At 48.9% G+C, this 25,204-nt stretch overlaps 1 long non-coding RNA gene across 1 annotated transcript; it reads right to left on the bottom strand.

Moving 5' to 3' along the window:
• Window positions 1-3,975: 3,975 nt before the first annotated feature.
• Window positions 3,976-10,262, bottom strand: LOC307103880. The gene is made up of 4 exons (XR_013813846.1): window positions 10,101-10,262; window positions 9,754-9,796; window positions 6,837-6,955; window positions 3,976-4,111 (listed from the first exon to the last, which is right to left on the bottom strand). It is a non-coding gene; the product is annotated as an uncharacterized lncRNA (long non-coding RNA).
• Window positions 10,263-25,204: the final 14,942 nt, after the last annotated feature.

The following is a 25,204-nucleotide window of genomic DNA, read 5'->3' as shown; positions in this document are numbered from 1 at the left end:
CAGAGGGTCCCAGCTCTGCCCTGATGCCTCTCTGTTGTCTGCAGCCAGTCCTGGGTTAGCTGGGCTTTTCTCTCCAGGAATGGTGGGATGGCAGGTGAGGGATGGAAGGAAGCACAGATAAATGTTTCCCTTCTGTGCACCCAGCCATCTTCTGCCTACCCGGCTCTTTCCTGGGTTAGGACCCAACCGGGGTATCTCACAGGGGTATTTCACATCAGCTTCTCAGAGCTTTCATGCTCCCTGTGGCTTCTCTGGGGCAGAGCTCCAGAGAGGAAGGCAGCAGCCATATTAGGGGAACTTTTTTGAAAGAGTAGACTATGGTCTATTCTGAATAATTGATGTTTGACATCAATCCAGTTCCAATCCTGAGTCCCTTAGAAGCCTTATTTGGTGGTGATCTTGCTTTGCCTGACCTTGCTTAAGTTTATGAAAAGCTGATCTCCAAAGGCACTGTCGCACATGACCAAACAACAGCGTCTTAGTGTGGCAGTTAAAGGGAGCTCACAGTTAAGTATCTCTGTTGTCTGGAGTTGTATAATGATTTGAGAAGACCCCACTTAAATGTTTCCAATTTTGAAATGTCAAGTGTTTTAAGCATGATATCTACCAAAGATGAAGCCGACACAAACCTTCAGGAAGTGTGACAATTGCAAGCAGTGCAGTGCTGTAGTTAAGGCCACACGCTTTGGGGTCAGGCGTTCTGGGTGTGCAAGTCAAGGTTCCATCAACATGTATTGTCTGTGTTACCCTGGACAAGTCACTTAGCCTCTCGGTGCTCAGTAAATCTTATATTAAATCACACATTTAGAGTACTGAGGCATTACATGCATGCAGAGTATTTAATCCTTGCTAAATTGCTAATATTTGATACACCCATTATGCAACTAAAAATAAAAAGAAACTTGAAGTTGTTTTTTTTCTGCTGTCATTATCTTAAAAATGTCAATACTGTTTTATTGTTTTGTTTTGACCACTTGAGAAAAGTTATACAATCCTAATGCACTTATTCCAGGAAAATAAAAAGAGCCTTGAGCCTTGAACTTCCCTGGGACTACTTGAGTTCTCCTCCCCACATCACCCCCCCCCCCCCTTAAAAATGGCAGCTATAGCCAGCCCACTCCATCATCTGTTCCAGGGGAAAGTTTACACGGAGTGCAAAAATGTAAAATGGACAACAGCAATGCAGTGAAAGATGCAGAATGTTGGGACCTAATTTGAAAACCTTTATAGCATAAGGCAGCCAATTTAAAAAAAAGTTGCATTCATTATAAGATACACATACATATATACATACATACATACATATGTATCACATGAACCTTATAAAGTACTATGGTGCAGTGTCGATGTTTTGTCTTAGTGAATTACTGTAGTTCAATAGAGTTAGCCTAGAGAACCCTCTTTCCTTTGTTTAATAACTTCAGGCGGTTGCTTGAAGGCCTTTTCAATTCCTTTCCTGACTTGATAGCACCTCTTGCTCCTCACATGAAGTAGCCCTGGGATCCCCTCTGGTGGCTTCTCAGAGGCTCCGTTTCCATTATTCTGTGTTATAAAGACAAAGGTGTTGGGAACAAGCACAGTGGAAGTGATGGAAGGTGGATTTAGTCCCCATGATGTCTCTGTCTCATTCAGTAACAGCTTTAGCAGAAACAGAAACTGTTGGGGCCCAGTCTTTGGACCTCAGTGATTTCACAATGCTCCAGCGACGCCCAGCTTCACTATCGACCCCTGCCTGAGGCTTTTTCTGGAACCGGAGAATCCCACTCTGTTCTCAAGCCTGAGGCAGGTTGAGAATGCCTTAGAATTAACACCACTTAGGAATAGCCTTCAGCCAAGGACTCTTGGTAGTTGACTTGAACCTGAGCTTCCTTATGCCTCAGGTGGAGTAACTTAAAAGTGTAGTTTGCCTTGTTTCCCAGAATTCCCTTCCAGAGCCATCCACTGTGGTAGCTGCATTGATGAGTCATCCTTATTGGTGTCTTTCCTCTCCCAGCATCACTTCCCCATTTCCTGATTGGTGCTGCTTTCACCTTCCAAATTACCTACTTGCTCTGTAATCCTTACCTTGGGGCAGCTTCTAGGGGAATACAAGCAAGCAAGATGCCCTCCTTAGCTCCACCTCCCTCTCTACACCTCCTTCCATTCACCAGCCTTTGCAACTCTAAGATTGGGCTCTTGATAGCCATGTCTGGGCAACAGGACTGGTCGTCCTGGCCACAGCTGATTGGACCAGGGAGAGAGAACAACTGGACCAGAGTCCCTTCCATAGGAGTTTGGAGATTGGTACGGATGAGTGGGGGTTAGGGAGTGGGGGAGAAGAGAGATAAAAGAGAGAGAGAGACAGAGAGAGAATAAAAGACAAAGATTGATTGAGTGAATCTTTCCCCAGGTGGAGACTGGAGCACGTACACTTGGGAGCTAGGAACACATTCTGCATAATATCCTGGGGAGCTGAGCCAGCTCAGTGGTCTGCAGAGGGAAAAGTGCAGCAGGTGTGCCATGGAGAGCATAGGTGAGGGACACAAAAATACCGCTGTGGTTTTGGCAACCTTCCAGTCCTGTTTCCAATCCTTTCAGAGTCCTGGCTCCATTTCTGCTTTGACAAGGTACCCTTTTCTTAAGAAAAATACCTATATTTTTGTTTGTTTAAGCTATAATTAGTTGATTTCTTTTGCTTCAAGCCATAATATCAGCCAATGTACATTTTACATCATAAGTAATTATTCTTGTTTTAATCTTCACCCAAGGAGTGAGGATATTTTTTCCATTGATTTTTAAAGAGAGTAGAAGGGAGTGGGGAGGGAGAGATAGGGAGAGAGAGAGAGAGAGAGAGAGAGAGAGAGAGAGAGAGAGAGGAGAGAGGAGAGAGAGAAACATTGATTGGTTGTCTCCCACACATGCCTTAACTGGAGATGGGGGTTGAACCTGCCACCCAGGTACGTGCCCTTGATCGGGGATTGAACCCTTGACCGTCCAGTACACAGGCAGACATTCTAACCACTGAGACATGACAGCCAGGGTATAAGTGATTCTTATTTAAAACTAGAGGCCTGGTGCATGAAATATGTGCACTCAGGGAGGTCCCTCAGCCCAGCCTGCGCCCTCTTGCAGTCCGGGAGCCCTTGGGGGATGTCCGACATTGAGCTTGCCAGCCATGAGCCCGGCTTCTAGAAACACACTGACTACCAGGGGGCAGCTTCTGCATTGAGCACCTGCCCCCTGGTGGTCAGTGCGCATCATAGCGACTGGTCATTCTGCTGTTTGGTCGATTTGCATATTAACCTTTTATTATATAGGAAGTTGTGTTTTAAGGGCTGTTGCCATCTCAGCTCTGGAACTGAGATATTTAATTTTATATTTGTTCATCCCCTTCCTTAGGAGATGGCAAAAGGAAGAAGTAATTTCCTCTTTCCCATAGGGAAAAACAAAGGGATCCTTTTGTGGAGTTCTTGTGTTCTCTGCTCTCTTGGTACCCGAAGACAATCTCCTCTCACGTCCTAGAAGTTGCAGGAGCAAGAAGCTGGATTCCCACAAGAGGTGTGCGCTGTGTGCGGGAGGCCGGGGGATTGAGGGTCAGGGGGCTGTGGATACATCCGGGGAAGAGGACTGCGGGATTCATAGCTCACTAGGCCAGGGCACTCCTTGACAGCACTTCTGGGGACCTGGGGTAAATGTGACTGTGAGGTTGGCCACCAGGCCCTGTGGCTTTGGGAACACTGGCAAAGGAGAGGAAAGCTCAGGATGGCAGGGCATGGCATATGGGGAGAATCAGCCCCTAGGACTGGCACTAAGCAGCAAAGAAGAAACAGTGACTGTTTAGTACAGAAGGAAAGGTTCTCCATTTCTCAGAAGCAAGTGAGTTACTGCGTGCGGCAGGGTGGAGGGGCATGAGCATTTAACATTGGCTATTCTAACCAACCTTGGCAAGGGCCGTGTCTCAGTCAGTTTGGGCTGTTAAAACAGAAATACCATATATTGGCGACTTAAACAGCAGGCATTTATTTCTCACAGTTCTGGAGGCTGGAAGTCAAGATGAAGGCACCAGCAGATCTGGTGCTGCTTACAGCCTTGTCCTTGCTTGTAGACAGCCACCTTCTTGCTGTGTCTTCACCTGTGGGGGTGGAGGGGGAGGGGGAGAGACAGGGACAGGTAGCACTTCTTATGAGAGCACTAATCCACCCTGAGGGCTCCACCCTCATGACCTGATGACCTCCCAGAGACCCCACTACCAAACACCATCACATTGTGGGGTAGGGGTTTCAACATGTACATTTTCTGGGTGTGGCAAAAACATTCAGTCCATTGCATGGGGGCTGGAACTGGGATGTAATTTAATTAAAAATTTTGAATGAGACATTTTTCATAACATTCAGGTGTGGTGGAAGAATTCATACATGCTACATTTGTACATTTGGATACTTGTTATGATAAAGGGCAATCATTCTTTATGGCTATATTTCCCACCCCACCCCACCCCCCCAATAAAATTTCAGAGGTGCTTGTTTCTTTTAGGTGGAAATATATAATCCCTTTCTTAATCTATTACAAAGGTTAGAAAGGAGTGCAAAGAAAATAGAGTTATTGAAAGAATGGCAGGTTGATGTGGGACCTGTCAGAGAGCCAGATTAACAAGGGAAACTGACTCTAGGAAGGGGATTCAGGGGAGTATGTCAGGAGGTGACTGAGCAGACAGACAGACGAGAGAACAAGGCTAAGAACGTGGCTGGCCACAAAGGAAGATGGGCGGCCAGAACCCAGCCATGATCCTGCCTCAGGTTCAGGGACTCAGCTGCCAGCCACCAGCCACGGCCACCAGCCACGGCCACCTCCTGCCATTACAGGACACGATGGCATTGCCTGGGCTGGAATCTAGCCTTGCTGTCCTTGCTTTGGCATCACTTGTTATCGGCTCAGTGTCCCGTGGGGAGCCTCAGGTTGGCCAGGCACCTGCTGTTTGCTCAGTTTCAGCCTCCAGGGTTCAGCGACAGTGAGCTGCTGCAGTCAAGGTGTGACTCCCACCAGGACGGGGCAGCTTCACCAAAAAGGGCAGCTGAAAAACCTCCTACATGAAGTCACTGTGATATGTTTGTGTCCACAATGAAAAGCACCCAACACGTAGGTCCCCATGGGGGGCTGGCAGCTGACTCTGCCTCCTCACGTGGCACAGTCTCCCTTCCTTACCTGTCCACGTCCATGGCGGCGGTCTCAGCGCTATGCCCCCACGTCTGAAATCATTAGCTTAGTTGCTATCTCTCACCTCTTGTCTAAGTTTCAAGCTGCTATATCCAACTGACTACTCCTCATAGCATCTTAGATGTCCTCAAACGCAACTGAACTCCTTATCTTTCAGAAAGGCTATATGGGGAGAGGGTAAGGTTGTGGACCCGACCCTGGAGCTAGACAGCCTGAGCTCAAATCTTAACTCCCCCACATATCAGCCATGTAACCTTGAAAAAATTACAGACTTGTGGATTGCTTTTATCAATTGTAAAATGGGACTAATAGCCATCTCATAATTTATGATGATAAAAAAAAACTGGATACAAATAACGCTTAGACTGCTGCCTGGCACATAGTAAGTACTTAGTTATTACTCTCCACTACACTTGGACCTCCCTTATTTCCTTCTCTTGGTTAATATTCCTTCCTGGAAGGCTATGAACTTCTAGGTCTCCCTTGACTGCTTTTTCATTTCTCTTCAACACCCATATTTTATCACTTCCAAAGTCGACTGATTCAACTTCTCAAATGCTCCTTCTCTCCAAGCTCACTGCCACTTCCTTGCTTTTGGCCACCATCACCCGCTGCTTGGATGACTGAAACATTCCTCTAACTGGCTTCTTAGCCTCCAGTTAATTCCAAATTAAAGAAGACATATAATTATCTCACATGATAATAACAGCTAACATTTCGGAGTCTGTACTGTTAACTGGGAAATGTTCTAAGAGCTTTACTTGGATTAGTGAGTTCATTTAATTGTCCCAGCCACCTCCTGAATAGGTACTCTTATTAAGTCCCTTTGCAGATGGCACAGAGTATGTAGGGGACTTGTCCAGGGTCACCCAGCAATAATGGCCCAGGTGGGATTTGTATCAAAATATGACCTTTAAAGCACTGTGTTAGAAAATGCTAAACCAAGGTTTCAAAAAGAAAGATTGTTCAATCATAATAGAATTACTGCTCAGTACTATTAATACGACTGTATTTATAATTGTTATCTGCCATGTAGAATATTTAAATTTGCAAAGTGCTTATTCCTACTAGCTTTCTGGAATACAAATTATTGCTCTAATGAAATGTTTACTTCTTGCTCTTTATTTCTTTTCTCACTTTCATATCTGTATTTATATCATCTATATCTACATCTCTCTATTTCTGTGTGTGTGTATGTATGTATGCATGCAGGAAGGTGTTTATATGGCCTTGTTTCTAATTGGCCAAATTTTTTCCCTTCAACTTTTCAATGCTTTTTCACTTTCTTTAAAATCTTTTTGTAAAAATTAGATTTATCTGCCTTTGCACTTTTCATTGTTCCCTAAGCCTGTGCCAATGGGTTCCTGTCTATGGCGTGCCTCTTCGCCTGACCCCACCTCCCCCTTTCCTATCTGGTCTCACTGGGTTGCTGGTTTCAGACTCCTTCTCTCATCTGCTTCTATTCCTCCTCTTCCCCATCACTCCCATGCCTCCCTGGAACACAATCAGTTCTCTAGAGGGTATGGGTGGCGAATAGAGAGCCACAGAGCAGTAGGGGGCCCATTAGCTCTCACTTCCACAGTTAGAGCAGAGATAGACCCTGAGGGAAATGATGGGGCACTCAGGCTCCCAGGATGACTTACAGGGCAGGACTGGGCGGGTGGGGGTGGAGAGGGTAGGGGCTCCCCCCACAGGAGCATCTGGATCTTGCTGTTCCGAGCTCAGTGCGCTCCCTGGTCCTCTGCTGGGAGCTCGCAGATACCTACAAGGAATATCAGAGAAAAACTGAAATTGTTAGCTGTGTGTGTGGGTCCAAAGCTGTCTTGGGCATTTGGTGGGCACTTGGATTTCCTAAGAGAGGGCCTGCGCTTCACACATCTCAGTGGAGCTGAACTCTGAGTGGATGAAAACGGAGATGTGGAGGCACTAGTTACAACACTGTGTGTTACAGGGCAGAAATCAGTGTACCTTAGGCCGGCCTCGGCTCTCTGCCAAAGGATTTTATTTCCTGAATCACCCCAAACCTTTCTCCTTGCAGGCTGCTCCGTGGTCCCAGCCCTCAGCACAGAAGGGCTCCAAGGCCATTGCCCTTCTGGCCACACTTGCCAGCACAGCCCTGGCCCAGTTGGGCCTCCTAGGGGCCTCCTGCACCTGCTGCAGGCCATTTCTAACTGCCTGGGGTACCTTTCTCAGCACTGGCCGGAGGTGCCGCGTCAGCAAGTGTGCAGTGCCTGGCCTCGCCTCCAGGGCATCGTCTGCACACGTGTGGTGCAGGGCTCAGCCATCTAGAGTGGAAACCGGATTTTGGGGGACACCGGGAGAAGACAGGGTGCCCCAGAGCCGCAGTAGGTGGTGTGTCCTTTGGGATTTGCCCCAACAGTCTCAGGGGCACACACCATCTGATTCCTTGGCCTCTGCACCCTGGAGTTGGTAATTCGAGTCCCTGCAGGGCTGGTAGCTGCAGCCACTAAGCCGGGGCTGCTCTGCTTTTTCTCAGCGGTTAACATGTCCCAGCTCTTCTTCAATGTCAAAATGTTTTCCCAGGAACGCGGCGGTGGGGAGGGAGCATTTCCCCGCCTTATCAGCCCTAGCAACCAGAAGCCCGGTTTCCAGGAAAGCAGCCACTTGATCCAACCGGTGAGACCCACTCCCCAGCCAGCACTGGCCTGGCATGGCAGCCCCAGCACCCAGCACGCAGCAGCCAGTGTTTTTTTAGCTGTGGCCACATGACATCGTTTCCAATTGGCCAGCCTTCCTCCTCCTCCCTCGCCCAGCCTCCCCACCCCTGCCTTTCTCCTCTCTGCAGCCCAGGGTGGTAGTTTGTGAAGTGGTGGGAATGCTTTGGGCTTTTGTGGGGGCTAATTCCCTTTGTTTCTCAAAATATCCCGGGCCTGGCTACTGGAATCACTTCCCGGGGCAGAGACAGGCTGGCTCAGGCCCTGAGACAGCTCAGCCGGCTCACTTGGGGTGGCTGGACCGATGGCCCTGAGTAAGACCCTCCCCTTCAGTGGCGTGCCTCCCTCCCTCCTGTGAAATGAAATGCAGTTTCTCTGAACCCCACATCCTGCGAGGCGCTTGGGGAAAACTAACTGTGATGCCCCCATGCGATCGTCAGGTACTTCCCTTCCCGAGCCTGGCAGCTGCCTTTGAGTGAGCTTGGTGGTGCTTGGTGAGCCACGAAAAAGCCGGACTGTGTCTTGTGATATGGAGAGGTTCTTTTCCGAACCATATATGTCTTCCCAAGAGAACCAATAAATAATGTGGTCACTCTGGCCGGGTTGTCTTTCCCTAGCTGCCCCCGGAGCCCTCTGGCCGCGCAGCTGCTTCTCCTGTTTCAGTTTCCATGTCCTCTCCACTTTGTAACTCAAGGAGCTCCCCGGCTTAGGAACAGCTGACGACCCAGCCGGGTCCCTGCCGAGGCACCTGGGAGAGGGGCGGTGGGCACTGCCCGGCAGGCATGCTCTGGGGCACTTCGTCCTGGTGGCCGTGAGTCGCTGGAACGGGAGCGAGGATGTGTGCTGGAGGGTGGGGGCCTCCAGTACCAAACCCAGAAGACCTGGCGGGGCCGTGTGACAGAGAGACGTGAAGAGCATTCTCACGGGAGCCCACAGACAGCCCTCCCACCACGACCTCACCTTCCGCCGCCTCTGTCCCCCAGAACGGGGCGACTGCTCATTCAGGAGCACACACTGCCGAATCGAGCTCAAAGGATCTTTGTGAACCCATCACACTCCAGCCCTGTGCTTTTCAGATGAAGAAACTAAAGCCCAGAGGTGAAAGAATTGTCCCAAGTCAGGGTAGAATCAGGCTGGAACCCAGCCTCCTCTCAGAGCCCTTACTCCACACACCCTGCTCCGCCCACCCCACCCCAGCCCAGCCCCAGCCCCAGCCCCAGCCCCAGCCCTGACCCGGGTGCTTTTATGCTGCACCCAGGGTGCTGAGCGCACTCAGCCAGGAGGTGAGGGTCAGCTGCAAGGTGAAAGGCAATGGAAAACGTGGATTCCATCCCTCCCGGCACTCCTGCACTCCTAGCTCTGCTGACCCCTCCCGCTGCACCCCCTTGACCCCTTCCAAAGTGATGACTTTTCCTTCTGGGTCAGACCAAATCCTCAACCCCCTCTCCCTGGAGGAGGGACAGGCAGAGTTCCAGGTTAGGGTGACTGTTCCCTGTCTCCAGCTGTTCTTTTATTATTGAGCGCCTGGAGGGAAGGGAGCCAAAGGGCCCTGGGAGCAAAGCACGTCATGTGGGGAGTGGCTGGCCATGTGGTGCTGGTGGCTGAGCGTTGCAGCGGCAGCCAAGTCCTTAGGCTCTGCTTTATCCTATCGCTAAGTGCTGGAGTGGAAACTTCTGAGAAGGCCCTGAAAGGTGACAACCCGGACAAAGCTGCCCGGCCTCGGCCTTGCGGGGCTTCTTCCCTCAGAGCTCTGGAATGCCACGCATTTGTTTATCTCAGGCCGGGTTCGTGCCCGCCCACTCTGTCTACCTCTGCTTCCTCCACGGCTCAGCATGCCATTGGCATCTAATAAATGTTAAAAAATAGCGACATCTGAGCCACTGACCTTCACATAAATGCCTTGGAGACCAATGCCAGACAACCAAGGCCTGGAAGGGAGAAGAGAAACACGCGGTCAGCACTGGGGCCATGGACGCTGGGGGTCCAGAAGGGTGTGGAATTTGCCCCAAACTCAGCCAGGGCTCAGAGGTCAAAAGAAATGGAATGGGGCCAGATGCTTTAACAGAGATGCCTGAGCCGTGTGGCCTTTGCACACCAAGGGCCCTGGCTCTGCTCCACCTCCCTCCCTCCCGCCCCCCCCCCCCACCCCCCAGCAGGTCAGGTGTGCTGGCTGCATGGGCTGACGCTGGGGCGCAGCTGACACCCTCTGTTCGCTGCCGGCCCCTCCCTCACCAGGTCCCTTTCACCATTGTTCGGCAGAGAGACTTCCTCGTCTGGCGTCTGGTGCTGAAGGACGGGAGGGACTGGGGTTTTCCATCCCGTCTGAGTCTTAGGTTTCGATCTCTTCCTTAAAAAAAACACAGCCTTTTCTTTACCCCAGGCCTGGCCAGCAGAGGCTCGGCACAGTCTCTTTTCAGCCAGCTCTCTGCCTTCCGCTTTTCTTCTTCCCCAAAGACTGGGGGAGGTGAACGCCGCAGAGGGGAGGAGACCTGTGTTTCCGGAGGGCCTGCATCTGGAAGACAAGCTTTATGTCATTGTTTAACCTCGCCCCAGAGCCAACTTGACAGGCCAGGGCGTTGAGGCTTGGAGACAGCGAGTGAGCAGGCAGGCCAGCAGCTGGCAGGTGGACAAGGAGGCTTCCCAGGGCTTGATGTTGGCACCTGTGGGGGCTCACTGCGCGCGACAGGCACTGTTCGCGATGCCCATGCGCTTGATCCCTTTTCTGCTCAACGACAGTTTAGTGAGAAGGTAACCATGGCTATCCCCATTTTAAAGATGAGCAAACTGAGGCCCAGAGAAGTTAAGGACTTTCCTAAAATTGGCACTGCAGGGCTGAGCCATTGTTATAGTGGCAACCAGTATTTGCTGGGGTCCCGGGCATCATGACTGAGTGGCTGTTGGGGTGATTAGCTATCCCAGTCTGCCCAGCACCCTCTAGTCTCAGCCATGGAAGTGACGTGTCTTGGGAAACCACTAAGTCTTGGGCAAACTGGGTGGGTCAACAGCCCCATTGCTGCTCCTCCATCTTCTCCTCTTCCTTTCCCACAGTGAGGCCGTTGATTTTGATCTTCACCACAGCACGCTGTTAACCTCAGTCATTTTCCTGGGGAAGACAGTGGGGGCTCTGGGTCTAGAGAGCAGGTCCCAAGTCCGGGTTGTTGTAGGTCACAGGGGAAATGCTCCTAGCACAGTGCTGGGAAGGCATGAGTGCTCACTGAAGGCCACTCTTGTGCTCAACCTACCCTGTGGTGGAGGACAGAAGAACAGAAAGGGGGGACCCTGAAGAGTGGGGCAGGACCCTGAGTGGAATCCCTCCACTTGCTGATTGCTGCTCAGGGCCAGGCATTGCCACGTGTCATCAGTGGCCTGCAGACTGTGACTGGGTCTGGGAGGCAGGCTGTGGACATGTGTGACGGGGGGGGGGGGGGGGGGGGGGGGAAACACAGGCACAGGAAGGCCAGCTGTTGGCCTCTTCGGGGAGAGGGCTGATGGGGAAGCAGGTGACTGAGGGGGGCCCAGGAAGAAGGCAGGGGGCAGGACAGTGGAAACAATCTCTGTGGGAGCTGCGCGTGAGGAGGCGTCCCACTGGAGGGTGAAAGGCGGTCCCAGTGTGCTTGCCTCTGCGCCAGGCATTCTCTGTGCTCTCTCCCAGCGTCACCCTGCGAGCCTTCCCAAGTCCCATGAAGTTGGTGTCAACATCTCCATTTTTCAAATGAGGAGAGTGAGGCACAGAGAGATAAAAAAAAAAAAAAATGCCACGGCCACACAGCTAGTAGGTCATGTAGCTAGGATTCAAACTTGTCTGACAGTGAAGGACGGAAGGGGGTTTTCCTCTCCTCCTTTTAAAATTATGCAGCGTTTTCTTTGCTTGCAAGGCCAGGTCAGTGGAGTTTAGGCAAAATCTTCCTTTGCAGTCTGCACGTTCCCTTCCTCTTTCATTTTCTTCCCTAAAAGAAAAGAAAAGGTAAATCTTTTAGCTCCTCTGCCACGCTGCCTCTATCCTGCCCCAGACCCCATCAGAAAGTAGGGCTGGTGATAGGGGAATCAGTGATTGGTAATCCCAGGTGAGTGTGTATGTGAGCATGTGTGCGCATGTGTTTGAGGGTGTGTGAGTGTGAGTGTGAGTGAGTGCATGTGTTGAGACCCAAATTGCTCCAGGAGGACTTTTGGATCCTGGGGCTTGAAGATCACTCCCGCCCCACTCCCCCTTAGTTAATCTCTAAACCTTTATCAGACCGGCAAGGCTAGCCTCCTTTCAGGAGCACAGGGGAGCCAAACCCTGGGGTCACCCGGAGGCCTTATCCCACTCAGGGCTCGGGAAGCAGCCTTTGTGCATCCCTCACACCTGTGTGTGATGGGAAGTTGGGGGCAGGAGGAGCAGATCCGGAAAGAACCTGCGCTGGGTGTGGTTTCCACGGCCCCGGCAAGCTCTGCCTCCCGATCAAGGGGAGCTCCCTGAGTCACTGGCTCAGGCACCGCCTCCTCTGTCTGCCCTCTTTCCCGCACCAGCCCTGCCACCGCCTCCTCATCCCTGCCCATTACTCACCCATTTCCCCTCACTGAGCCTGCATGGGGCTTGTCCTCGGACCAGCCCGGCTGCGAACAGCAAAGCTGTGAATGGGCCCAATAGCAGCCCCAGAGAAACACAGAATCACGTCTGCCTCCTGGGGAGTCTTGTTTCCAGGGGCTGTCACACTGGGAGCTCCCTTTCTGCCAACAAGTCGGGCCATGAGATCTGTACCAGGGCTGCAGAGAGAAGCCCTTCCCAGGTAGGAAGCATTTTGCAGAGAAGCCAGGAGAGGAGCATGACGTGCCCTAAACCACGGCCTGCACGGACGCCTGTGTGCGTTATGGCCCACCGTGGTTGGAATAACACTACAGAAAGCCATCTTTATAGCTCATAGTAAGCATTTAACCGCAAGTTATTGAATAAATGAATAAAAGAGCTGTTTGTATGTCTGAAGATTGAGCAAGTACAAAACTGAAAAATCTCTATAATCAAAACATCAATACTGATACACAAATAAGATTTTTAAAAATCCAGACTGGCTTGAAGGCGGAGCAGTTTGAAATACAGAAATAGGTCACGAAATCAGAATGATGGGAATAAAGAATCAGGGACTGAGATACACCCTTTGCTGGAGCTGGCAAAAGGCAGGCTTGCTGTGTATTACTGCACAGGTTGTATACTGCACAATTCTAGAAGGTACTCTTCATAGCAACTACACTGCGTGAGTGTTTTGCAAAGTGAAGGTTCTGGACAAGTGTTTTCCTAATCCCTTAGTGAGGAACATGTAGAAAGTTCATATCAGAACAAAATAGGGTATATAATTAGGAGTTTGTCTATACATCTATTTCTGCTTACCTTAACTGTTTAGCAAATTTCACATGTAATTCATTCACGTGGATTCAGTCACTTAAAATTTTTATTACAAAATAAAAAAGTTATAGATTTACAGGAAGTTGCAAAACTATGCACAAGGAGGTCCCCTGTCCCCTTCATTAAGTTTCAGCCAACGGTAACATCTTGCAGAACTAGATAGTGAAACCAGGAAGTGGCCATTGGTCCAATCCACAGAGCTTATTCAGATTTCACCGGTCTCACACGCAGGCGTTTGTGCCTGTGTAAACTTCGGTGCAGCTTTATCACATTAAACTGGTGGTAGATTCCTGTAACCACCACCAAAATTAAGATGCAGAACTCTACCACCTGCTATACCTTCCTCCATCCCTAACCCCTGGTAACCACTAACCTGTTCTCTGGCTGTATAATTTTGTTATTTTGGGAATGTGATATAAATGGGGGCTTATTATTTATTTATTTATTTATTTATTTATTTTTTAATTCTCACCTGAGGATATGTTAGAGAGGAAGGGAGAGGGAGAGAGAGAGAGAAACACTGATGTGAGGGAGAAACATCGACTGGCTGCCTCCCATACCTGCTGGGACTAGGGAATCGAATGAATTTTCGACCCTTCAGTGCATGGGACGATGCTCCAACCAACCGAGCCACACAGGCCAGCACTTAATGTTTTATTTTTAATTGCCAATCTTTACACTATTTCTTTCACTACAAAGTTCTGACTACGGGGTTTCTACTCAAGTATTTCTAAGGAGAAGTGCTTGAACTATGAGGACCCCACTCATAGGGAAGTCAAGAATGTGGTGCGTGGAGGGGCGGGTCAGGAAGCTAGGAGAGAGCACTTACATTCAGCAAGCACTCGCTGTGTGGCCGGCACTGTTCTAGGGCTTTCCACGAGCTGCCTACAGAACGGAGCCTCGAGAGGCTGACTTCTCTTCAGGTTCTGCCCCCGCCTCATCCGCTGCACACTCGTCATGGCCTTTGCACACACTTCCCACTCGGCCACCGTCCCCTGAGAGCAGGAGGATCTCCCTACTCAGAGAGCCAGGCAGGAGCCACAGGGCCTCTGGCCACTGAGTTGTTCAGCTTTGATTTCCTGTTCCCTTGGGTGCTGAGCGAGCTCTGACTCTGCCGAGCTCTGTTCCCAGTGGGCTGCATGCCATTTCTCTGCCCCTGGCCCTTGGGTTGAGCTTGCTGCCACCTCCCAGCTTCTAGGGCCAAATGCCACCTAGGAGCTGGATGCCGGTGGCTTCACTGTTGGCGTCACCTTCTGTAGCCACTTGGCTACCTCAGATTCCTACCTTGAAGACGTAGAGAGAAACACACACGACTTTTATTGGCATTTTCAGGAATTAAAGATTCATGGAATGGAACCCATTGTCCTAAATCCCAGCTGGATATGAGATTTAGGAAATTCCCTTTGTGAGGTGATTAAGGCTCAGGGCCCGGTGAGGCTGTTTCCGGTGACATAATGTAATCAGTCTATTATCTGGGAACTTTGGGCTGGGCTGGCACAAACAGATGGTTAGGGACTTTAGACCCAGGAATGGATTACCAGCACTGGCCAGTTCTTATGTGAGGAGATCTTTGGACACAGAGGTGGATATGATGGGTCTGAGCAGTTAGGTGCTGTCCTGCCTCAAGTAAAGGCATAAGCTCAATATTATTTGAGAGCCTTTATTGCCTTTGGATTTTGTGAAATCTTTACTTCTCTTTGTCAGTGCACCTATGGCCTGAGGCTGAGAAGGCACAGTCTTGGAGTTTCAACTTTGCCAGAACACGAAGGAGTATACTTCGGCTATTCTATGGGCAGAACCCTCGGTATTCCATTCCAATGTGCACTAGGCTGGACATGTACAACCAGGAGGCAGTTGGAACACCTGCCACTTGTTTGATTAGCATCATGGCCAAGTACCTCATGCTGCATAACATAGACACTTATTGAGGCAAATAATAGCTGATTATGTTGTGAGGATTTTGTTTTAGCACTTAAGAAAATAAATTGGAAGCCCCTTGAAGTTTGTGACAGGAGATAGTCCGCATTTAGCCATTCTTTCTAAGTTAGAATCTGAGACCAAAAGCCAGGAGTCATAGAGACTGATATTTGAGTTCATAGAAGCTCGTATAAGAAGAGAAATGAGTCATTGTGTCACTGTCACCGGGCACATTAAAAACGATTGGATTGCTTCACCTAATGGTAGGCACTTTGACCACTGTTAGAAATTCACGGGTAACACATTAAAACTCTGTTATTCAACCCTTTCCCTGGAAACCCCCTCTTTCTAGGCCTCCTCCTCTTCATAGTTAAAATAGCTTAAAGTTCTTGTAAGTCTTTCAAGGGCAAATAGATTCCCTTTAGAGTGGATTCCAATTCAAAGCAAACAACGTTAAAGCAAGGTCCAAAGTGTGTTCATCAGAAATGAAACACTGAAGAGTATTTTGTTTACAAATAAGAAAGAGTACTGTGATGCGCCGGAGATGTGATTTTTCCACAAAGAGAAGTCCTTACATTTACTGCACGGACTCGCTGCCCACCCTTTTCTCTTTGAAGCAAGTGTCCTTTTGGTGAGAGGCACATGAAACACTCTCACTCTCTTATCTGCAATCCTAAAATCCAGAAAGCTATGCAAGCCAGTGGTTTTTTTTAATATCTGATGCCATAATCTGAGCTGAACTGACTTGAAACTGTTTATAGGTTTTATTTATCTCACCTGTCTTCATGTTTTATTTCAGAAATATTAATGCTTGCTTATGGGGCAGTGCCCGGGTCCTCTGTGAATGGAGTTACACAACGTGAGGTATCGGCACTGCATGCCATTTCTTCCTAAAAATATGAATTCTGAATCCTTAACACAGCTGCCCAAGGGTTTAGGACAAGGAATTGTGGACCCAGAGCATACTTTCCACATTTTTTGAAAGGCAATGGGTCCCAACCAGATGTCCCAGCTTGTCAGGCCCGTCACATTATCCACATCAAATCCCAGACTCCAACGCTTCCTCTGCTCTGCCGGAGTCTGAGCAGCAGCAGCAGGACTCATAGGCTGGCTGGGCACAGAGGTACTGCAGCACTGTGGGCCCGAATTTCCAGGAGCCCTTTTCTGATCCCTCATGCAGTCTCTCCTCATGGGAGACGGGGAGTGGGTGTTGAATATTTGGCTCATTGCTGCCAAGGGTTCCACTGGGGTGTGTAAGAACTTACAGTAAATCCACTGAGTCATTCACTCATTAATTTGTCAATCTCTTCACTCACTTAGCTAACACTTTTTGTGCAACTTTTATGATTTAGGTATATTTTATTGAGATCCTTGTACAAAGTAAGATAGAGAGGAAAGCTTGGACTTAATCAGAATGTTCTCAGACAATGTCTCAAATAATCCAAGAGATGTTAATGGATGTTAGAGGGGAAAAAATTTCCATGATCAAATAAGTCTAGAAAATGATGAATTAAAGAGGTTTCTTCACTACAGCACTTTTCTGAGTCCTTAATAAAGTAATATGCGTGGCAAACATCCAGAAGGGGGCCTTAGCATTGACCAAGGAATGCTTGCCTGGGGACCTCTAGGCCTCTCTTAGATCAGATAATTTTTATAATCCATGGAGTCTGTAGGAGGAATTATGTGGAAGGTGACAGAGGGATCAGTGTTTCTCTCTCTCCCTCTTCCTCTCCAGTGTATCCTAGGGTAAGGATTAAAAAAAATAATAAAAAATTTAAAAAGTACAGATAACTACCTGGGGCTAGGGTAGAAGAATAATGCTCTTCTAGAGCCAACTGACCTTGAGAAGTAATAGCCCCTTGAGAGCAATTTCCAACTGAATTTCTTTTAATTTTTTTATTTCCTTAACAGCTTGCCTTCAAGGTATTGTACTATACACAGCAAAGAACATTATTGCCTTCTGACCTGTTAGCATTTCTTTTATGTTTAATATTATTTTGTATTAGTTTCAGGTGTACAACATAGTGGTTAAACAATCATTTGCTTTACAAAGCATTCCCCCAATATTTCCATTATCTAACTGGCACCATGCATAGTTATTGCAATATTATTGATTCTACTAGAGGCCCGGTGCACACATTTGTGCATGGGTGGGGTCCCTCGGCCTGGCCAGCAATCAGGGCTGATTGGGGTCATCTCGCCCAGTCCCCATCTAGGCTGTTGGGAGGGGGAGGGGAAGAGGGAGAGACCACGGGAGGTTGGCTGGTGGGTGGAGGTTGGCTGTGGGAGCACACTGACCATCAGGGGGCAGCTCCTGTGTTGAGCATCTGTCCCCTGGTGGTCAGTGAGCATCATAGCTACCAGTCGCTCATCCAGTCATCTGGTCATACGGTCATAACAGTTGCTTAGGCTTTTATATATATAGATTTCCTATACTGTACTTTACATCCACATGACTATTTTGTAACTGCCAATCTGTACTTCTCAATCCCTTCACCTTCTTAACCCAGTTCCCCAATCCCCACCCCTCTCACAATCATCAGTCTGTTCTCTGTGTCTATGAGTCTGTTTCCATTGTGTTTGTTCATTTATTTTGTTCTTTAGATTCCACTTATGGTATTTGATTTTCCTGACTAACTTATTTCACTTAGCATAATACCCTCTAGGTCCATCCATGCTGTTGCAAATGGTAAGATTTCATTCTTTTTTATGGTAGAGTAATATTCCATTTTATATAAGCACCAAAAGTTTTTTTACCCACTTGCCTATTAATGGGCATTTGGATGCTTCCATATCCTGGCTATTTTAAATAAAGCTGCAATGAACATAAGGGTGCATATATTCTTTTGAATTAGTGCTTTGGGTTTCTTTGGATATATACTCAGAAGTGGAATCTCTTGGTCATGAGGCAGTTCCATTTTTAATTTTTTTAAGGGCTCTCCATACTGTTTTCCATAGTGGCTGCATTCCCACCAACAGTGCACACGGATTCCCTTTTCTACACATCCTCACCAGCACTTATTGTTTGTGGATTTATTGATGATATCCATTCTAACAGATGCAAATTTAATTGTGGTTTTAATTTGCATTTCTCTGATATTTACTGATGTTGAACATCCTCTCTAATAAAAGAGTAATATGCAAATTAACCATCACTCCACTACATAAGCCACACCCAACAGCCAAGCCATGCCCACCAGCCAATCAGGGCGAGTATGCAAATTAACCCCAAACAAGATGGCTACCAGAAGGGAGGCTTGGGTTTCCTTGGTAACAGAGGAAGCCAAGCTTTCCACACACTCTGGTGGGCCCAGGCCTCCACTCAAGGATACAAAGTTTCAATTATAGAAGATACATCAATCCCAAGAGAAATGGCTGCCGGCCACAGAGCAAGCAGGAGGCTTGGCTCCACTCCAGGCTACAAAGTTTCAATTGTAGAAGGTAAATAAATTCCAGATACCAGGGTCTCAGCTTGGGTCGCCAGGGGCGTGGCTGGCCTGCAAAACACCACAGGCCCCTCTCTCAGGCCTCTCCACACCCCAAGGGAACCCCACCCTGATCCAGGACACCCTTCAGGGCAAACCAGCTGGTTCCCACCCATGCACCAGGCCTCTATCCTATCTAATAAAGGAGTAATATGCAAATTGACCATCACTCCAACACACAAGATGGCTGCCCCCATGTGGTCAAAGATGGCTGCCCCCATGTGGACACAAGATGGCTGCCACAAGATGGCCAGCAGGGGAGGGCAGTAGGGACCAGGCCTGTAAGGAAGGGCAGTTGTGGGCAATCAGGCCAGCAGGGGAGGGCATTTGGGAGGGACCAGGCCTGCAAGAGAGGGCAGTTGGGGGCGATCAAGCTTGCAGGGGAGGGCAGTTAGGGGTGACCAGGCCGGCAGAGGAGGGCAGTCAGGGGCAAACAGGCTGGCAGGGGAGCAGTTAGGCATCAATCAGGCTGGCAGGGGAATGGTTAGGGGGTGGTCAGGCTGGCAGGCAGAAGCGGTTAGGGGCAATCAGGAAGGCAGGCAGGTGAGCAGTTGGGAGCCAGCAGTTCTGGATTGTGAGAGGGATGTCCGACTACTGGGATCGGGCCTAAACAGGCAGTTGGACATCCCTCGTGGGGTTCCAGATTGGAGAGGGTGCAGGTAGGGCAGAGGGCCCCCCCCCCTCTGTGCACGAATTTCGTGCACCGGGCCTCTAGTAGTCTATAAAAACCCAAGTGACATTTTTATTTTCTAATTGTGGAAGAGTTCACTTTGTCCCGGCCCTTCCTCCCCACACAACCCATGTTTCCTTCTTTCTGAGGAACTATGGCAAACAAGTAGAGGGGGTGTGATCCAGGAGGAAGAACACTGGGTTTTGGAGCCAGGAGACCAGGGTTTGAGTCCCAATCTAGCTACCCATTCATCACTGGGCAAATCTCTCAGCTTTTCTAGCTATATTGTACCCTACAGGGCTGTCCTAGAATGCAAAGAGCTGTGTGGAATGCTCTGCTTTCCCCTGGTAGAGCACCAAGGAAGCCCAGGGCAGGGGACGTAGGGCTGGGTTTCCATTATGGCCACACAGTTCCATTTCCAGGAGTTCCCAATCTGCTAGGACCAAGGATGTGTTTGTGAGCAGCCTGAGCTGGCCAGGGATGCAACTCCTGCTCTAATTTTTAAAAAAAGTTAGTGCCACATAGGAGTCTTTTGATTGATGCATAATATTAATAGTTTTTAAAATTCCATACTCACTGCACCATGAGCCAGGAGGTCTGGGTTCTGGACTGGACTCTGAACTAATTAGCTTCCAGTCTCTGAATTTCAGTTTCCTTATGTAAACTCAGGGAGGTGGACTGCATATTTATTCACCTTTAATGGTGAGTTCTTTCAGTTTGCTAAGCACTGTTTTCAATAGTTATTTTGTAGTAACTGCACTCAGGGGACAATAGCAATGCCCACTTTAGGAAATAAGAAACTGAGGCCCAGATTGGCTCACAGAAGCAGTAAGTAGCAGATCTAGGTTCCAGCCAGGCAGTCCGGCTCTGAGGACCTGTGTGTCCCCATTGCCTCCCTGACAAGTGACTTCTCAGAGCAGATGGACATCCAGGGCAGGGATTCCTCAACCTGTCAGAGCTCTGCCTTCAAGATGCAAAACAAGGAACACCCTTCTCAAGTAATTTCCAGTGTCGTTGTCTGGATTTACTTGGTGAAGCAGGTGCCCTAGGCCTCATTATGGGATGTTCCTGTTCCTACCTGGTCTATGTCAGTTAGCTACATAAGTCCCAAAATACAGATTGGTGTAAAAAGGCAACCGTCTTCGGTTTATGGTGTTTTTTTCTTTGACTTCTGAGCATAAGAATAAGTGTGTTTACAAACCACCAATTTAGGAACCATTCTATGATAGTTTTGTTGCTGCTGATAAAGAGCCAATAATTTGGAACAATAAGATGCAGGCATTTCAAGAGACATCCCAGACAACTCTTCAAAGCTGAACTGTTGTGAAGGGAGAAGCTGGTTCCTTTGAAGCCAGGGTGCACGATTTTGCTTTCCAAGGTGTGTACACGCCTCCTCTTAATGCCAGCTTTGTGTGCACATCTGAGGGTGGATTTCTGGCTTGGAAGAAGAAATGACGCAGGTGATGAGGGTGTGCCTTGTGTAACAACAACTGAGCTATTGTCCTGTCCCCCCACCCACACCCCACCCCTTCCTTCTCTGCTGGATCCCTGGGCTCCTCTAGTGATAAGGCAACACAGAGGTTTCCCCTGGAGGCTGGGAAGGCGGCCTCCTCAGCTAGCAGTAGCAGCTTGAGGCTGGGGCTGTCCTGCTTTAGCCCCCAATCCCACCCTGGGTGCAGGGCCTTCTCCTATTTCAAAAGAAACCCCAGTTGGAACAAAGCCCTAAGAGGAAATGAGTTCAGAGGGAGGGACTCATTCCCAGGGCGGTGCCTTCTAAGAAAAGGCTTCAGAGTCAGACACTGGCCTCACCTGTGCCTCTACCTGTGAAAGGCCCATTGAAATCAAAAGCTTCTGAGACCCCGGCCCGGCCTCCACCTCACCAGGAAGCTCCTTCGGTGTGTTCCTGCTGGCCCCAGACAAGTTGTGTCCAGAGTGCTTTTGCTTGTTGATTCCAAACCAAAGCATCTTTTCCCCGATGACACTCGCTTCCTTTCTGCAGCAGGGCAGGACTCACAATGACGTGATGGACACTGGTTGCCGAGTCGTCAGCAGGGACTTCTGCCGGGAGGCACCCAGTGTCCCTAGCCCAGGAGCACTGCCTCAGAACCACAGCAGCCCTGAGCAAGCGCCTCTCATTCACAGAAGTTGGGTGCCATAAAACGGGACCTCAAATCCCATCCAGGGGCTTTCCTGTGATGTGCCCCCTCCAGTTGGGTTCCAGCACTCCCACACCCGCATCAGGTTGAGTTGGAAGAACTTATTCCAATTTAGCTGCAGTTTGAATACTTGGCTTTCCCAGGGAGGGGTGGGCCCAGAACCTGCAGGCAGAACCCGACAGAATGTCAGACCTGGATTATAGTCCTGGCTTCCAGGCTCTCAGTTTTCTTACGTGCACAGTGAGTTTATAATAGTAATAATAATAATAATAATAATAATAATAAAAAGATGGCTGATGAGAATGAGCATTTATTGAATACTTATTATGTATCAGGCATTTAACCAAGTGGTTCACATTCATCTTCTCACTTAATCTTTACAACAACCTCATGAAATAAACATCTTTTTATGCCCATTTTACAGGTGAGGAAAGTGAGGTTTAGACATAATTTGCCTGCCAACATCTCACAGCTGGGAACTGTCAAATTAAAATTTAAACCATGATTTTTTTTGGTACTCCTTGTGACAACCTCTCTATACTATCCTTGGAATCAACCAAGGCCTGTCTGTCTCTATCATCTATCACCTATCACCTATCATCTATCCTCTATCATCTATCCTCTATCATCTATCCTCTATCATCTATCCTCTATCATCTATCTACCTGGCCTTTTTGGAGGGGGGTCAGCTTCTTCCTTCCCTGAAGCCTTGAGATCACCTGAACTGAGGACAGAGAGGTCACTCCCAGTGCTGGCAGAGCAGAGGGGAGGTGGGCAGTGACGTCCCTGACTTGAGTGCTGGGCAGCCTGATGCCAGGTCCCATCCTTGCCAGAAATCCCCACATACCTGAATGTGGGGAGAGACTACCTGGTGGCTGATCTACTGGTTAAAACCCCGAGCTCTACCAATAGGGCCACATCCACCCCCTGGGTTCTGATCTCTGTTGCTCAAGGGCCTCCTCCCGAACCCGGCCTTTGCTTCAGCTCCTCCCCAGCTGCAGCGTTCTCCCTTCTCCCCAGCTTCTCTCCAGCCTCACCCACCTCACCTGGGACCACATCTGGATGCCTCTCTTCTCATCTCTTCCATCAACACAGAGAGATTTATAGTTCTGTGATGGTCCTTCCGTGTGTGTGTGTGTGTGTGTGTGTGTGTGTGTGTGTGTGCGCGCGCGCGCATGCGCACTTTATGGAGAGAATTAACACACTATACAATTCACTCATTTGAAGTTTACAGATCAATGGTTTTCAGTATATTCACTGAGTTGTGGGACCATCACTACAATCAATTTTAGAATATTTTTATCACTTCAAAAAGAAAACCCTTCAACTATCTCCTTTAACTCAGTGTCTTTATTCCCCCACCTCTATCCGCCAGTCAGAAACAACTGCTAATCTGCTTTCTGTCTCTGTGTTGTAATTTACCCAGCAGACAGGGGAGGAGTTCAATGAAAGCCTCTTCTCCGGCAGTGAAAATTATGATCATTTTAATGTGCTCATGAACTGTCCATATAAGCATTGTTCCCCAAAGCCTTGGCTCAGTAAGACAGGGAGAGTACAGTCTGTGAACACTGGGAGGTCTGAGGTCATGTGGCCACTCACCACAGAAGGCTAAACTCCTCCCTTCCTCTGCCCAGGACTAGAGGACTCCAGACACCTCTCCCCCCAGATTACCCACTCCATTAATAAAGTGAAGGGCTGTTTCAAAATGCCAATTACAGAGCAGACACAGGGGTCAGCAGGAGAATCAGAAGTTAAACTGTTCGACATCAAAGCTGGAAGGAACCTTAGTATCAATTTAGTGCCCATTTCAGCCCCATTTTGTGGAACCGGGGACTGAGGCTCACAGAGGCGCAGCCGGGACTGGCCTCCAGGGCTCCATCAATCCGGGGCTTCCCCTGCTTCCAGCAGAAGGACAAGCACTGCGTTACAGCGCACCGTCCGCCAAACGAGGCTGGAGGAGGTCAAGGGATTTGCAGCGGAGGCGGGCTGAGCGTGGAGAAATGGCACCGTGTCTTGTGATCAGAAAACAAAGCATTGCCTGGGAGTATCTTCCCACCAAGCTCTCATCAGTTCCAAACAGAACGTGGTGACCGACTTTATGGTGGAGAAATCTGGCCGGTCACCTGGTCAGGTGACCAAGAGTAACAATTCCACAGGTGGGCCGTGTAGGCCCAGTGTGCCCTGGAGGTGGTACTCCAAGAAGAGCCCCACATTATTCCTGAGGTACCAGCAAGAGCATGGAGCTCAGGACTGGTCATGAGGAAAGACTGGGCTGATGCAGCTGAGGGTAAGTGCAGAATGAAAGGTCGTGCTCTTAGGATTTTCAAGGACACAAGAGGCAAAGAAAGACTGTAACTTTCACATTGGAGGACACTAGGCCCAAGGCGTGATCCTGAACTGGGTTTTGAACCAGAAAGGAAATGATGACACTGTTGGGGCTGCTGGTGGAGTTGAATGGGGCTCCTGGTTTGGAAGGCGGTGTTGGGTCGGAGGCCGGTGGTTGTATTGCGGTTGCAGAGGAGAGTGTCTTCCTGCTTGGGAAGCACCCACGGGAGCTCATAGGTGTGATGGCACATCAGGCTTACAACCTGGTCTCAAATAGCTCAGAAACGAAGTGATGGAGGGGAGAGAAAGACAGAGGAGGGGATAGAGTAAAATTAGGGAATCTGGGTGAAGGGGGTATGGCAGATCTTTGTACTAGTCTTGCAACTTTTCTGGAAATGTGGAATTATTTAAAAAGAAAAAAAGAAAACCAGATAGTCACCTCCCAGCACCCCAGTCCAAACCAAACCAAGAAAGCAAAATATATTCTCCGGAGGTCATCTAGACCCTCAGCATTGTTGCCAGGAGGATTTCCAGGAGGGATCTTTTAATATTTCTTATTCTCATAGCATATTTCTTATTCATATTACTGTACAGTTCCTATTATTTAAAAAAATTCTCTTATTTAAAATGTTCAGGAGGAATTTCTCTTGAACATTCTCAGGATCAAAAGAGTATTGGGAATTTTATTGCCTTGAATACACCATCATTAGATTATTTTTAATAGGAAAACCCCCCTGGGTACTGGCAGTGACAAATTGCTCATTCAACATGAGCACACAGAACCCTGGCCCATGCTCTGCCGTGAGCTGTTGGAAGGAGCAGGTGCCCACGGGACCTGGTTAATGAGCAGTGATCGCTAGGCTGAGGCAGCGAGTCTCCCCAGAGGTGAGGATGCTCTTATTTAGCCTGACGACATAACTGAAGCAGTTGTTTTGGGACGTGTCAAGACTGAACTGGGGTCATTTTAATGTAATAATAATTCCTTCCTCTCAGTCATAGGGGGGTGTATGTGTGCCTACCTTTACTTATAACTGCACACACATGCATGCACACATGTGTGGGCGCACACACACACACACACACACACACACACACACACACCTGTTACTTAGGACACAGACATCCCCACACTGTGGGTTGCCCAGTACTGTCCACCTCTCTCTACTCCACCCTTTCGTGCTCTTTGCCGTGGTGTAAGGAGCTGGAAGTTTGCAAGCTGCATTGTCCAGATTCCCTTGCCATTTCAGTTCCTGTTGGTGTTTGCCAATGGCAGGCGCTGTCGGTGGTTGGAAGAAGACAGGAGCATAACAAACTTGTCCTGGAAGCGCTTCCGGAAGTGGCAGTGGCAGCAACACTGGCTAAGTTTGGGCTTTTTGGTCCTTGTTCAGGAGGTGTGGTTTCAA

Source organism: Cnephaeus nilssonii (assembly GCF_951640355.1).
Source record: "Cnephaeus nilssonii genome assembly, chromosome: 7".
NCBI lineage: Eukaryota > Metazoa > Chordata > Mammalia > Chiroptera > Vespertilionidae > Cnephaeus > Cnephaeus nilssonii.
Note: the sequence above shows the minus strand (reverse complement) of the source record. Positions and strands in the feature narration are given on the sequence as shown.